Source organism: Ranitomeya variabilis, chromosome 2 (genome assembly GCF_051348905.1).
Source record: "Ranitomeya variabilis isolate aRanVar5 chromosome 2, aRanVar5.hap1, whole genome shotgun sequence".
Classification (NCBI taxonomy): Eukaryota; Metazoa; Chordata; class Amphibia; order Anura; family Dendrobatidae; genus Ranitomeya; species Ranitomeya variabilis.
This window is the reverse complement of record NC_135233.1, coordinates 595040947-595053657: the sequence shown is the minus strand read 5'-3', so window position 1 is coordinate 595053657 and position 12711 is coordinate 595040947. Positions and strand designations below refer to the sequence as shown.

Genomic DNA, 12711 nt, shown 5'->3' with positions numbered 1-12711 from the left:
GTCATACAATTCCACAATATTTTTGTCCCTTTTTAATTGAAAACCTCTCATCGCAGCTACAAAAAACCTTTAGTAACTACACAGCAAATGTGGGGTGAAAGCTTCATAAGGGTATGTTCGCATGTGATGAAATTGTGGGTTTTCTGTGTTTAGTGTATAAGGCTAGGTTCACATTGCGTTAACAGCAGTCCGTTTAACACATACATGCCAATTTGTCATCGCGCTAGCGCAGATAGAGCTAGCAGATGCTCTATCTGCACTAGCAGTGACTGACCCGGAAACGCTGCAGCCCGCGTCCCAGGGTCCGTCGCTCAATGACGGCACACAGCTAGCGCACGCTCATTGTGGGCGTGCGCTAGCGATGCGTCTGTCATAGGAATTAATGGCGGCTTTAACAGACTACGTTACACCGCGTTATGCCGCGGTGTAACGTAGTCCGTCTAACGGACGCCAATAACGCAGTGTGAACCTAGCCTTAAGGTACCGTCACATTAAGCGACGCTGCAGCGATAGCGACAACGATGCCGATCGCTGCAGCGTCGCTGTTTGATCGCTGGAGAGCTGTCACACAGACCGCTCTCCAGCGACCAACGATGCCGAGGTCCCCGGGTAACCAGGGTAAACATCAGGTTGCTAAGCGCAGAGCCGCGCTTAGTAACCCGATGTTTACCCTGGTTACCAGCGTAAAAGTAAAAAAAACAAACAGTACATACTCACCCAGCGTCCCCCAGCGTCTGCTTCCTGACAGACTGAGCTCCGGCCCTAACAGCACAGCGGCTTTCACTTTCACTTTAGGGCCGGTGCTCAGTCAGTGTCAGGAAGCAGACGCTGGGGGAGGTATGACGCTGGGTGAGTATGTACTGTTTGTTTTTTTTACTTTTACGCTGGTAACCAGGGTAAACATCGGGTTACTAAGCGCGGCCCTGCGCTTGGTAACCTGATGTTTACCCTGGTTACCAGTGTAAAACATCGCTGGTATCGTTGCTTTTGGTGTCAAACACAACGATACACGGCGATCGGACGACCAAATAAAGTTCTGGACTTTATTCAGCGACCAGCGACATCACAGCAGGATCCTGATCGCTGCTGCGTGTCAAACTAAACGATATCGCTAGCGAGGACGCTGCAACGTCACGGATCGCTAGCGATATCGTTTAGTGTGATGGTACCTTTACAGTAGCAGGGATTCCTTGCCACGTGCTGCCTACAGGTACCTCCACAGGGGGTATGGTGCTGTATTGTGTGCCTTAGACCAGTTGTGAAGGAGCGTGTTTAGTGAATGGACTGTTGCTTTCCTTAGTTTTTTTTCAGCAAATGTGATTTGATCCTAATCAGATAATTACAGTCAGTCTTCACATGTGCATTTTTTTTTTTTTTCTCAGTTGGACTGTTTTATAGATCATTTATTTTCTCACTGAACTTTTCGTATAACTTATTGACTTCCGTTAGGTGTAGTGTTGTCTTTTTTGTGTGGTTTCCTGTTTTGAAGTTTGCAGCAGTCCATACTTTTCATTTCAATTGAGATGTAAAGCTACCAGAAATACCCCAAAAAGTAATATTTTTAAGCAATTTTCCAGTTCATGCAGTGCAGCTTGCTGAATACTAAGTTTATATTGTGCACATTGTAAGAAATTGGTGGACGGTTCCAGCAGTCTGTGATTTACATGCAAATTAGCTTTTTATCCGCCTCTTTCAGTGCTGATAAACTTTAGTCATGTGATTACTGTTTGAGTCCTAAGGGTATGTGCACACTTAAGGTACCTTCACACTAAACGATATCGCTAGCGATCCGTGACGTTGCAGCGTCCTGGCTAGCGATATCGTTGTGTTTGACACTCAGCAACGATCAGGATCCCGCTGTGAGATCGCTGGTCGTTGCTGAAAGTCCAGAACTTTATTTCGTCGCTGGATCTCCCGCTGACATCGCTGGATCAGTGTGCGTGACACCGATCCAGCGATGTCTTCACTGGTAACCAGGGTAAACATCGGGTTACTAAGTGCAGGGCCGCGCTTAGTAACCCAATGTTTACCCTGGTTACCATTGTAAAAAAAACCCCACATACTCACATTCCGGTGCCCGGCGTCCGCTTCCCTGCTCTCCTCCTGCATCCTGTGTAAGTGCCGGCCGTAAAGCAGAGCGGTGACATCACCGCTCTGCTCTGTGGGAGATGTTCGGCGCTGACACAGGATGCAGGAGGAGTGCAGGGAAATGTGAAATGTGAACGTAGACTAAGCGCGGCCCTGCGCTTAGTAACCCGATGTTTACCCTGGTTACCAGGGGACTTCGGCATCGTTGGTCGCTGGAGAGCCGTCTGTGTGACAGCTCTCCAGCGACCACACAACGACGAAACAGCGACGCTGCAGCGATCGGCATCGTTGTCTGTATCGCTGCAGCGTTGCTTAGTGTGAAGGTACCTTTAGGTTGGGATCTCGGTGGATTTTTCCGCACCTGTTATTATAAATCTGCAGGCAAACCGCACTGTGGAATTACCGCAGATTTATCGCGGTTTTTGTGCGGATTCCACCTGTGGTTTTACACCTCCGGATTCCTATTATGGAGCAGGTGTAAACCGCTGCGGAATCCGCACAAAGAATTGACATTTTGCGGAATAAACAATGCAGTGTTTCCGCAAGTTTTTTTTTTCCCGCAGCATGTACCCTGCGGATTTTGTTTTCCATAAGTTTACATGGTACTGTAAACTCATGGAAAACAGCTGCTAATCCGGAGTGTTAAAACCGCTGCGGATCCGCGGCAAAATCTGCAACGTGTGCACATACCCTTATACTGTATACATTGCACACACTAGTTGCCAAAACATTCTTCTGAAGTGGAAAACGTTTTAGGCCGCGCTTAGTAATCCGATGTTTACCCTGGTTACCAGCGTAAAAGTAAAAAAAACAAACAGTACATGCTCACCTGCGTGTCCCCCAGCGTCTGCTTCCTGACACTTACTGAGCGCCGGCCCTAAAGTGAAAGCACAGCGGTGACGTCACCGCTGTGCTGTTAGGGCCGGAGCTCAATGTCAGGAAGCAGACGCTGGGGGACGCGCAGGTGAGCATGTACTGTTTGTTTTTTTGCACAAAAAATGCGGAATACCCTGTAAATAGGAGGCATATGTAAGTGTTTTTTTCGCGTTTTTATAGCGAAAAAACGCAAAAAAAAACGCAAAAAATCCTGAACGTGTGCACATGGCCTAAGTCTATTTTGGCTTAATCCTGTATTCTGGACTTGTACAACATTATTTATGTCCTTCAGGTCATATAGGGTTTTCCTGGCTGATTATGTGTAAACACATGGCCACACTGGATTCCATAAGGTTTGTGAGCTTGCATAGCAGATTGGATCAAGATAGTCCTTTTATGTGTGTGTTCACAAATGAAGGCCCTGCCTGGGAAGAAAGGCAAAAGTGGAAACCTCATTACTAGGCTGCTCCTCCTCCATAAACCACAACAGCAAAGCAAACCTGGTTTGGAGGAAAAGCCTCTTTATAACTGGACTCTTTCTATCACTCACTACTCTTTTTCCTCTTTTTATTTGTCTTTGATGACCTGTTACCTTATTTGAAAAAAATATAAAGGGCAATCACAAACGTTAAGTATTTTGTTTGCTCTTAATTTTTATATTGCAAGGTAAAAACTTGTAATAGATGTCCATTTCCCCTTTATTGGAGGTATAAGGTGTTGAAAGAAAGCTCATTCACATCGGCCTTCCCTTCTGATAAACAGGCCTACTTCACAACCCTCGTATCTTCCTTATCCTATAACCCCAAACAGTTAATTCAGAACTTTTAACTTCCTCCAATGCCCCCTTCGACCTCCCTCATCTCTGCTGAGGACTTTGCCACACGCTTCAAAAATAAGATCGACCATACAAGGCAAGTCTTTTTTGTTCAACCACCACAACTCCTTTTGTATATAAGATGGATGCCGTAACCTTCCTCTCCAACATCACTGAATGAGAGCATAGTAGTCTCCTCTCCAAATGACACTTCACCACTACTTGTGAACTTGACCCCATCTCACCTCCTTTCCAATCTCACCGCCACACTTAGTCCCATCTCTAACCCCTCTCTTAAACCTATCACTATCTTCTGGTATCTTACATTTTTCTTTCAAACATGCCATAATCTGGCCTATCCTCAAAAGGCAATCATTCAACCCAACCGCTATGTCCAGCTATTGCCCCGTATCGCTGCTCCCATTCGCTTCAAAACTCCTTGAATAGCATGTTCACACTGAACATTCTTCCCAGCTCTCATCTAACTCACTCTTTGACCTCCTACAAACATGTTTCTTTCCCCATCATTCCACTGAAACCACCCTGACCAAAATTACTAACGACTTACAGCCAAAGCCAACAGACAATTCTCCATACTTCTCCTCCTAGACCAGTCTTCTGCCTTCGACATAGTTGACCACTGCTTCATACTACACATCCTCTCTTCCTTTGGCGTAGAAGAGCTTGCCCTTTCCTGGATCTCCTCATACCTTGCACATTTAGCATCTCCTCATCCCACCCTAACTCTGTTGGAGTTCCTCAAGCCTCTGTCCTTAAACCCCCTACTCTTTTCCATTTATACCCTTGGCCTAGGACAGCTCATAAAGTCCCCTGGCTTACAGTATCATCTCTATACTGATGACACTCTGGTTTACCTCTGGCCCAGATTTCACCTCTCTGCTGTCTAGAATTCCAGAGTGTCTTATAAGCCATATCATCCTTCTCCTCTCGCTTCCTCAAGCTCATTGTGGACAAATCTTAACTCATTATCTCTCCTCCATTTTGCATATCTTGCCTACGTGATCTATCTGTCGTAATAATAGACATCACGTTTTCCCCTGTACCGGAAAGCCGCTGCCTCAGAGTAACCCTTGACTCTGCCCTGTCCATCAAACCATACATCCAAGCTGTCGCCACATCTGGTCACCTCCAGTTCAAAAATATTTCCAGAATCCGTCCTTTCCTCAATCTACTAAAATGCTTGGGCATGACCTCATCTCCTGCCTTGACTACTGCAACATCATCCTATCTCTCTTGTTGCTACTTCTGCTCCCCCCTTAACAAATCCCTTCATTGGTTCCCAATTCCCCAGCCTTATCCAGTTCAAATGACTAAAGGTACCGTCACACTCAGCGACGCTGCAGCGATATAGACAACGAGCCGATCGCTGCAGCATCGTTGTTTAGGTTGCTGGGGAGCTGTCACACAGACAGCTCTCTCCAGCGACCAACGATCAGGGGAATGACTTCGGCATCGTTGAAACTATCTTCAACGATGCCGAAGTCCCCCTGCAGCACCCGGGTAACCAGGGTAAACATCGGGTTACTAAGTGCAGGGCCGCGCTTAGTAACCCGATATTTACCCTGGTTACCAATGTAAAAGTAAAAAAAAAAAACACTACGTACTCCCCTTCTGATGTCTGTCACGTCCCCCGGCGTCCGCGCTGCTGCTCAGAGCTTCCTTCACTGAATGTGTCAGGGCCGGCAGAGCACAGCGGTGACGTCACCGCTGTGTTTGGCTTTACGGCCGGCACTGACACATTCAGTGCAGGAAGCTCTGAGCAGCAGCGCGGACGCCGGGGGACGTGACAGACATCAGAAGGTGAGTATGTACTGTGTTTTTTTTTTTTTTTTTTTTTTTTTTACTTTTACAATGGTAACCAGGGTTAATATCGGGTTACTAAGCGCGGCCCTGAGCTTAGAAACCCGATATTTACCCTGGTTACCATTGTAAAACATTGCTGGCATCGTTGCTTTTGCTGTCAAACACAACGATACACACCGACCTAACGACGAAATAAGGTGCTGGCCTTCTAGCTCCGACCAACGATATCACAGCGGGATCCAGATCGCTGCTGCGTGTCAAACACAACGATATCGCTATCCAGGACGCTGCAACGTCACGGATCGTTGTCGTTCTCGTTGGAAAGTTGTTCAGTGTGAAGGTACCTTAAAGGCCCCGTCTCACTAAGCGATTTACCAACGATCACGACCAGCGATATGACCTGGCCGTGATCGTTGGTAAGTCGCTGTGTGGTCGCTGGGGAGCTGTCACACAGACCGCTCTCCCCAGCGACCAACGATCAGGGGAACGACTTCGGCATCGTTGAAACTGTCTTCAACGATGCCGAAGTCCCCCTGCAGCACCCGGGTAACCAGGGTAAACATCGGGTTACTAAGCGCAGGGCCGCGCTTAGTAACCCGATGTTTACCCTGGTTACCAAAAAAAACAAACAGTACATACTCGCCTTTCGGTGTCCGTCAGGTCCCTTGCTGTCTGCTTCCTGCTCTGACTGAGATCCGGCCGTACAGCGAGAGCAGAGCGCAGCGGTGACGTCACTGCTGTGCTCTCACTTCTCACTGTACGGCCGGCAGTCAGTGAGAGCAGGAAGCAGACGGCAAGGGACCTGACGGACATCAGAAGGCGAGTATGTATTGTTTGGTTTTTTTTTTACATTTACGCTGGTAACCAGGGTAAACATCGGGTTACTAAGCGCGGCCCTGCGCTTAGTAACCCGATGTTTACCCTGGTTACCAGTGTAAAATATCGCTGGTATCCTTGCTTTTGCTGTCAAACACGGCGATACACGGCGACCAAGCGACCAAATAAAGTGCAGACCTTCTAGCAGCGACCAGCAATTTCACAGCGGGATCCAGATCGCTGCTGCGTGTCAAATACAGCGATATCGCTATCCAGGTCGCTGCAACGTCACGGATTGCTGGCGATATCGCCTAGTGTGACGGTACCTTAAGTCATACCAGATTTAATGGGGAAAAAAAATAACAGTGGATTATTTTTTTGTTTTTTGTTTTTTTCCTGCGACTTTGGCATATGAAATCCTTTTTAGGCTGTCGTCACACTAGCAGTATTTGGTCAGTATTTTACATAAGCATTTGTAAGCCAAAGCCAGGAGTGGGTGATAAATACAGAAGTGGTGCATATTTTTCTATTATACTTTTCCTTTATTTGTTCCACTCCTGGTTTTGGCTTACAAATACTGATTGTAAAATACTGACCAAATACTGCTAGTGTGACGGCAGCCTTGGGTTTGATCTCGCAGTGCGCATTCGATAGCCGCAAGATGTTTACTCGTTAGGTTAACCCTTATTACACTAAAACTCCAACTTCGCTTTATCCCGTCCTCATGCACTCAGTGCTGTAGTGCGGACACATGGTGACTGCGACAAGCACAGTATTCTCCTTTTTAGAAGGAATGTGTGGGGCGTCGTGTATCTACATGCTATGGAAAACAGATTCATATTATTTGTACCTCCCCTTGCGAGGCACCTTATTCATGTGTATTTATTTTTCAGCCTTATAGACACGTACTTCTAATATAAAACACAGATGCAGTGTGCAAGCCAGCCTACTCAAAAAGTATTTTACGAGACTGGAAGGGGTGGGATGGTTGTGTTTCAGCAAACATGTTGAAACCTCTATCAGAATGGTACCATAGGGTTTTGCCTATGTAGGGCCTATACTCGGTTGAAACTGAACACGCAGGCTCTGTAGTATAGTACTGGGGGAGTTACTTGTGCTAATGAACAGGCGCCTGTGCATGAGGATCAAGAGTGAGTTGTTTGCCTTATGTATCTGTCACATCTGAGTCATGTTTACTAGTGCATGGCTAGCAGAAGGGAACGTGCACAATTCTTGCTGGACTTCTGCTGAAGCCCAAAGCTATAAAATATCTGGAACGGGATATAACCAAGCAACTTGTCGGTTTAAAAAAAACAAACAAAAAAAACCTAAGGGTTTCTTAAATGTTGTGGAGCTCCTCTCTGCACATTCCGGTGAATTGCTTCATGATGAGTTAAAAAGCATCATGTCCAGATGTACTAGGATGGCAAACATCCTGTTTGTGATTTAGATATTAAAAAAACAAAATGCTTTCAGAAACCTACCCAAGAACTGAAGTTTTGAGCTGCTCATATTCTCTCACCCCCCTTTTCATGTTTTCTGAATTAATCTTGGGTCAATGTTTGGTACTGACACTTGCGTATTTATAGGGGGGGAGATCACGCCATGAGCCGAATAAGAAATCCAGCTGATTTTTGGTGTGGGCTCATGGATCTGGCACCAGATTTTACAATGCAAACTTAATGTCATTAACTTTCTCCCAAGTGGGCAATGTTATTAGCTTTTGGTATCGCTGTGTGCGGGCTTGATTTTTGCAGGATGAATTCAATATATTAGAATGTCAAAGGCACCATACCACTTTCTATGAAGAGACCGTATTGCACCTATGATTTAGCACGATTTGTAAGGAGATACAGTTGGTGCTCAGCAAGATAACTATTCAAAGTCCATGTTGCAAGTATGAGGGAAAAATTCGGCACTCTCTATTTCGTTGATGAAGTTCAGTCCTTTATTTCATCTTGAGACAAATAAGCGTTGGGCGGTAGGCAGGGGCTGCAGGGATATGGGTAAGGATGACTTGATGTTTTGAATGGCATTATTCATTCTATTGTACAATGTACTGAAAAAGTAGGGGGGGGGGGAGACCCCAAAGTGAGCTAAATTTGAAGCTGAGACAATGGGGGTTAAATATGCAACTCCACAACTAGGTTTTTGGGTTTTCTTTTTATTATGGAGTTCATTGTGCTGTTATAATTACCTGGAAATATGATTTTCTATATCAATACAATTACGATGATACTGAACTTATTTAACGGGGTTGTCCCACTATGTAGCTCCTTCAACAGAGAAGAGTTATAGCTTTCAGAATCTAGCGATCCAAAAACTGTTTTTCTTGTTCTATAAAATATGTGTCAAAGCAGCGAAATATAAAAAAAACTATATAAATGTGGAATTGATGTAGTTGTACTGACCCAAAGAATAAGGCTGCCTTATCAGTTTTACCACACAGTGAACGACCTAAAAAACAAAAACAATTCCTGAATTGCTGTATTTGTTCATTATGCTACTGAAAAATCGGAATAAACAAAGTTAAAAAAATGTTGTGCCTGAAAATACCAATAAAAACATTAACTCGTCTCCCACAAAATAAATATATATCTCTTTTGAAATATGGCAATGCAAAAACTTGTTGTTTTGCAATAAAAACGTCTTGGTGACATCAGGCATACTTTACAACAATACCAGATTTATATCTTCTGTTTTTAATTGCACTGACCCAAAGGACATTCATTCAACCCCTTACAGCACATGAGAATTGGCGTTAAAAAGAAAAAAAAAAACTATTCTTCACCTGCTCTCTTGGTCATTCTGCCTCTCAAAGATCACAGTAAGGCTCGGCTCATTTATCCTGCGCTCTACGCTGAGCGCTTACACCGTGGTTTCCATGTAAATTCCTTAATTATGTGATTCAGGCGGAACCTCTGGTGGAAGATTCTTTTTATAATAAGGCAGATGGAGGTACTGTGTGAACTGTCCTATGATTCGTCAGTGTCCGTCTTTTTAAGCGTGTATAAAAGTGCAGTTCGCCGCAGTTTTGTGCCCTGCTGAAAAGACTGCTGGTCAGTGTCCATAGTAACTCTACTGCCTCATTATAGTAAAAGGACCCCTCGGGTGTTGAATCTGAATCGCACCATGTTGAGATTTAGGTGGAAACCTCGATGTAAGTGATCAGCGTAGAATGCCAGATAAATGCTATCCCAAACGTTATGTAAAATGTTCCCATTAAAAGCTTCAAATCCATCCACAAAAAAAAAAGCAAGTCACCCTCGGGTTGGTCATGTCAATGGAAATATAGTGGGCTTCCACAATACTGGTAGCACAAAGGCTCTGGTAAAATATCATTGGTTCCCCCTTCCCAAAAGAAATCTGATGAATTCTGCACTCCACTCCAAAATCCAGATTCCCCTTTCTCTTCTGAGCCTGTGTGCCTAAACCACATTTAGCGTCCACATTTTTGGCATTTTCGTAGCGATGAGAGCCTGCCTAATGTACAGAGTCCATGTTGCCAGAAGCATGTACTGCTCACTGCAACGGCAGATTTGCAATTTGCTCTCGAACATCCACTACTGTTTCTGGAAAACATACTGGAATTCAAAATCGTCATTAGACCTGTATATAAATTCCCAGAGGGGTGTTATTTCCAAAATATGATTTGCTAGAAAAGCAGAATACCGCCCCCTCACTTAGTGGCTCTTTACATGGAGACTGCAAACTAGTCTGATTATTTCTTAATTAGTCATATAGCGCTTTGTCCCTCCCGAGTCCCACCGTGTGGCTGAACAGTACTGTACAGACATATGGGGTATTGCCACGTTCAGCAGTAATTGTGACAAATTTTGTTGCTAGTTTTGCTCCTTTTTCGCATGTGAAAATTTCTTCAGTCCAATGTTTAAAAACATCTGACACCCTTGGTGTCTAAATGATCACTGCACCCCTAGATGAGTTCATTGAGGTGCAGTTTGTAAAATGGGGTCCCTAATGGGAGGTTCTTCTGTGAAGCACCTGGGGTTCAAAGTGCTCACCACTTTTCTAGAAAAGTTTAAGGGGTGTAGTTTCCAAAATTGTGTCATTTAAGGGGAATTTCCACTGTTAAGGCACCTCATGGGCTCTGCAAATGCTACGTGGCGTCCGCTATCTATTCCAGTCAATTTTTCGCTCCTAAAGTTGAAGGCTGCTCCTTCTTATCGCAGAGCTCCACTGCTTGGCTCTCTATAACCCCACCCACACCACTCATTGGCAACCTTCTGCCTATGCAGAGTGTACACAGAAAACTGCCAGTCAGTGTTGGGGGTGGTGTTATACAGAGGTCATGAATATATTTGACTACCTGGCAACATGTATACTAGTCCTCTAATCTCCTGCTGATCAAATGAGGATTTTATCAAAACTACAGAAAGTGGCACATCACTGAATTCTGGTCTGTCGCTAAGTTTTCCTGCTCTTGGATTACATAGCAAAACCCTTGTGATAGATTTTCCTTTAAGGCCACATTCACCTGTCAGTATTTTTTTGATCCGTATTTGAATGCCAAAACCAGGAGTGGAATTTACAGAGAAAAACTATAAGTGAAGGATTGACACTTGTCCTGTGTTTTGGCATACAAATAATGTTAAAAATACTGACGTGTGACTGAGGCCTAAATGAAAGTCGGCAAACCTCTGAGATTTCGGCATATTGAAGTGACCATCATGAGGATTTCATATGTAAAACATATTATTTTCTCACCATGTATTTTGGTACTTTATGTTATGGTTTTTATTTTTTGTGCCTGTCAAGGCCAGTAACAATATTGCAGTGGGCTCTGCTGTGAAACTATTGTTCCCTGGGGAATTGTTAGTAAATCCTCCTGTACTTGTGACTTGAAGCAGAGAAGTGCTGTGAACGTTGTCTTCACAAGCTACGTCCTTGAACATGTTCTGCTGCCACCCACTTATTTATTTTGTACAGATACTTGATATTTTTACATGTATATCTTGCATGACTGTTGCTATAGCAACTGATGTTCAGTGTCGGTGACTGCTAACGATGCTTCACATATCCTTTGCTACAGACCTGTTAATGCCGCAGCCACAGCAGTATAGGGTTTCAGTAACAAGGTGGTTTGCTGGCTTAGGACTGTATGGTAGAGACTGATGATGATACAGCCGCCATACTGTAGCACCGTGTTCCTCCAGTCTTATAATGAATCTGAGAAGAAATAATTGTGGCCTCCTGTATCACAGAGCTGTCCTTACCTAGGGATGAATAAGTCAACCACAAAAGCGGCATAATTGGCATCTGGGTGCTGAGCACGGCCGTGCAGGGCCTGAGCGCGCGGCATTGCCATGTGCCTATAAGCCTGTTATTCTATTGCTGTACTAGTAATTTGGCTGTGACGTGCTTGGAGCCCATGTGGTTATGTTTTCGTGTTTGTGCATGAAAGGTTTGTATCGTACAATGTTAATGTTTCTCTGCCACGGTCATGTTCTGCATGTTTCATCACATGTGATGTACTAAGGCCCAAGCTGTCTATGGTTTAACAACTGGGGAGGGGGAAGATGAGGAAACGCGGTAATTTTACCAGTGTGTGATGTGTCACAAAAAATACATTTTTTTTTTTTTTTTTTTTTTTTTTGGTGGCAAATCACAAACTGGTTAAATTACTCTTTTTTTCCGTGTAATGCAAGAAGAACTATTTCTTTTTATTTTTTTTTCCCCTTCCTTCTAAAAGCCTGATTCTGGCAGTCTAGCCAGAAAACCTGGCTAGTCCATGGGGTTGTCTAAAAGTGTCCATAATTGGGATGAAGCAGGGGTTCTAAGGTTTATGCACATGTACAATCTCTAAGCTTGATGTGAAATATTTCTTCAGCTTCTGTATATTCTTCTCATAATTTAGCATTTATTTTAGTTTATGGTTGGAAATCTTTTAAACCCAGAGATCTGATCAGATATGATATTTCATATGGTAGACGGATAACCTGTCTGACTTTACTTTTTGGCTAATGTCACAAACATTCTGAAATTCACTGGGGTGAGAAATAAGTCTGAGTAAAAGCGTAAAAATACAATGATTATTTAATTGTATATTTATAATGGAGTGGCCAAGCTATTATGGTGTTTTTATTTATTTATTTTTTAATGTACATACATACTAATCTATGTAGGGTACATAACATCAGTTGTGGTCTCATCCATGAGCTAAATGGATAATGGATACCTCCATCCCATCCTTCCTTATATTAAGGATATATATTAAGACGTGTGTTGTATCTGTTCTTTTCATGGATACCACATGTACCTGTTCCAATCTATGG

General features: G+C 43.9%; 1 protein-coding gene across 3 annotated transcripts in view; it reads left to right on the top strand.

Moving 5' to 3' along the window:
• Nucleotides 1-12711, top strand: part of ANKRD11 (ankyrin repeat domain containing 11) — a 264776-nt gene that overhangs the window by 25908 nt on the left and 226157 nt on the right. The gene's annotated exons all lie outside the window — the stretch shown is intronic.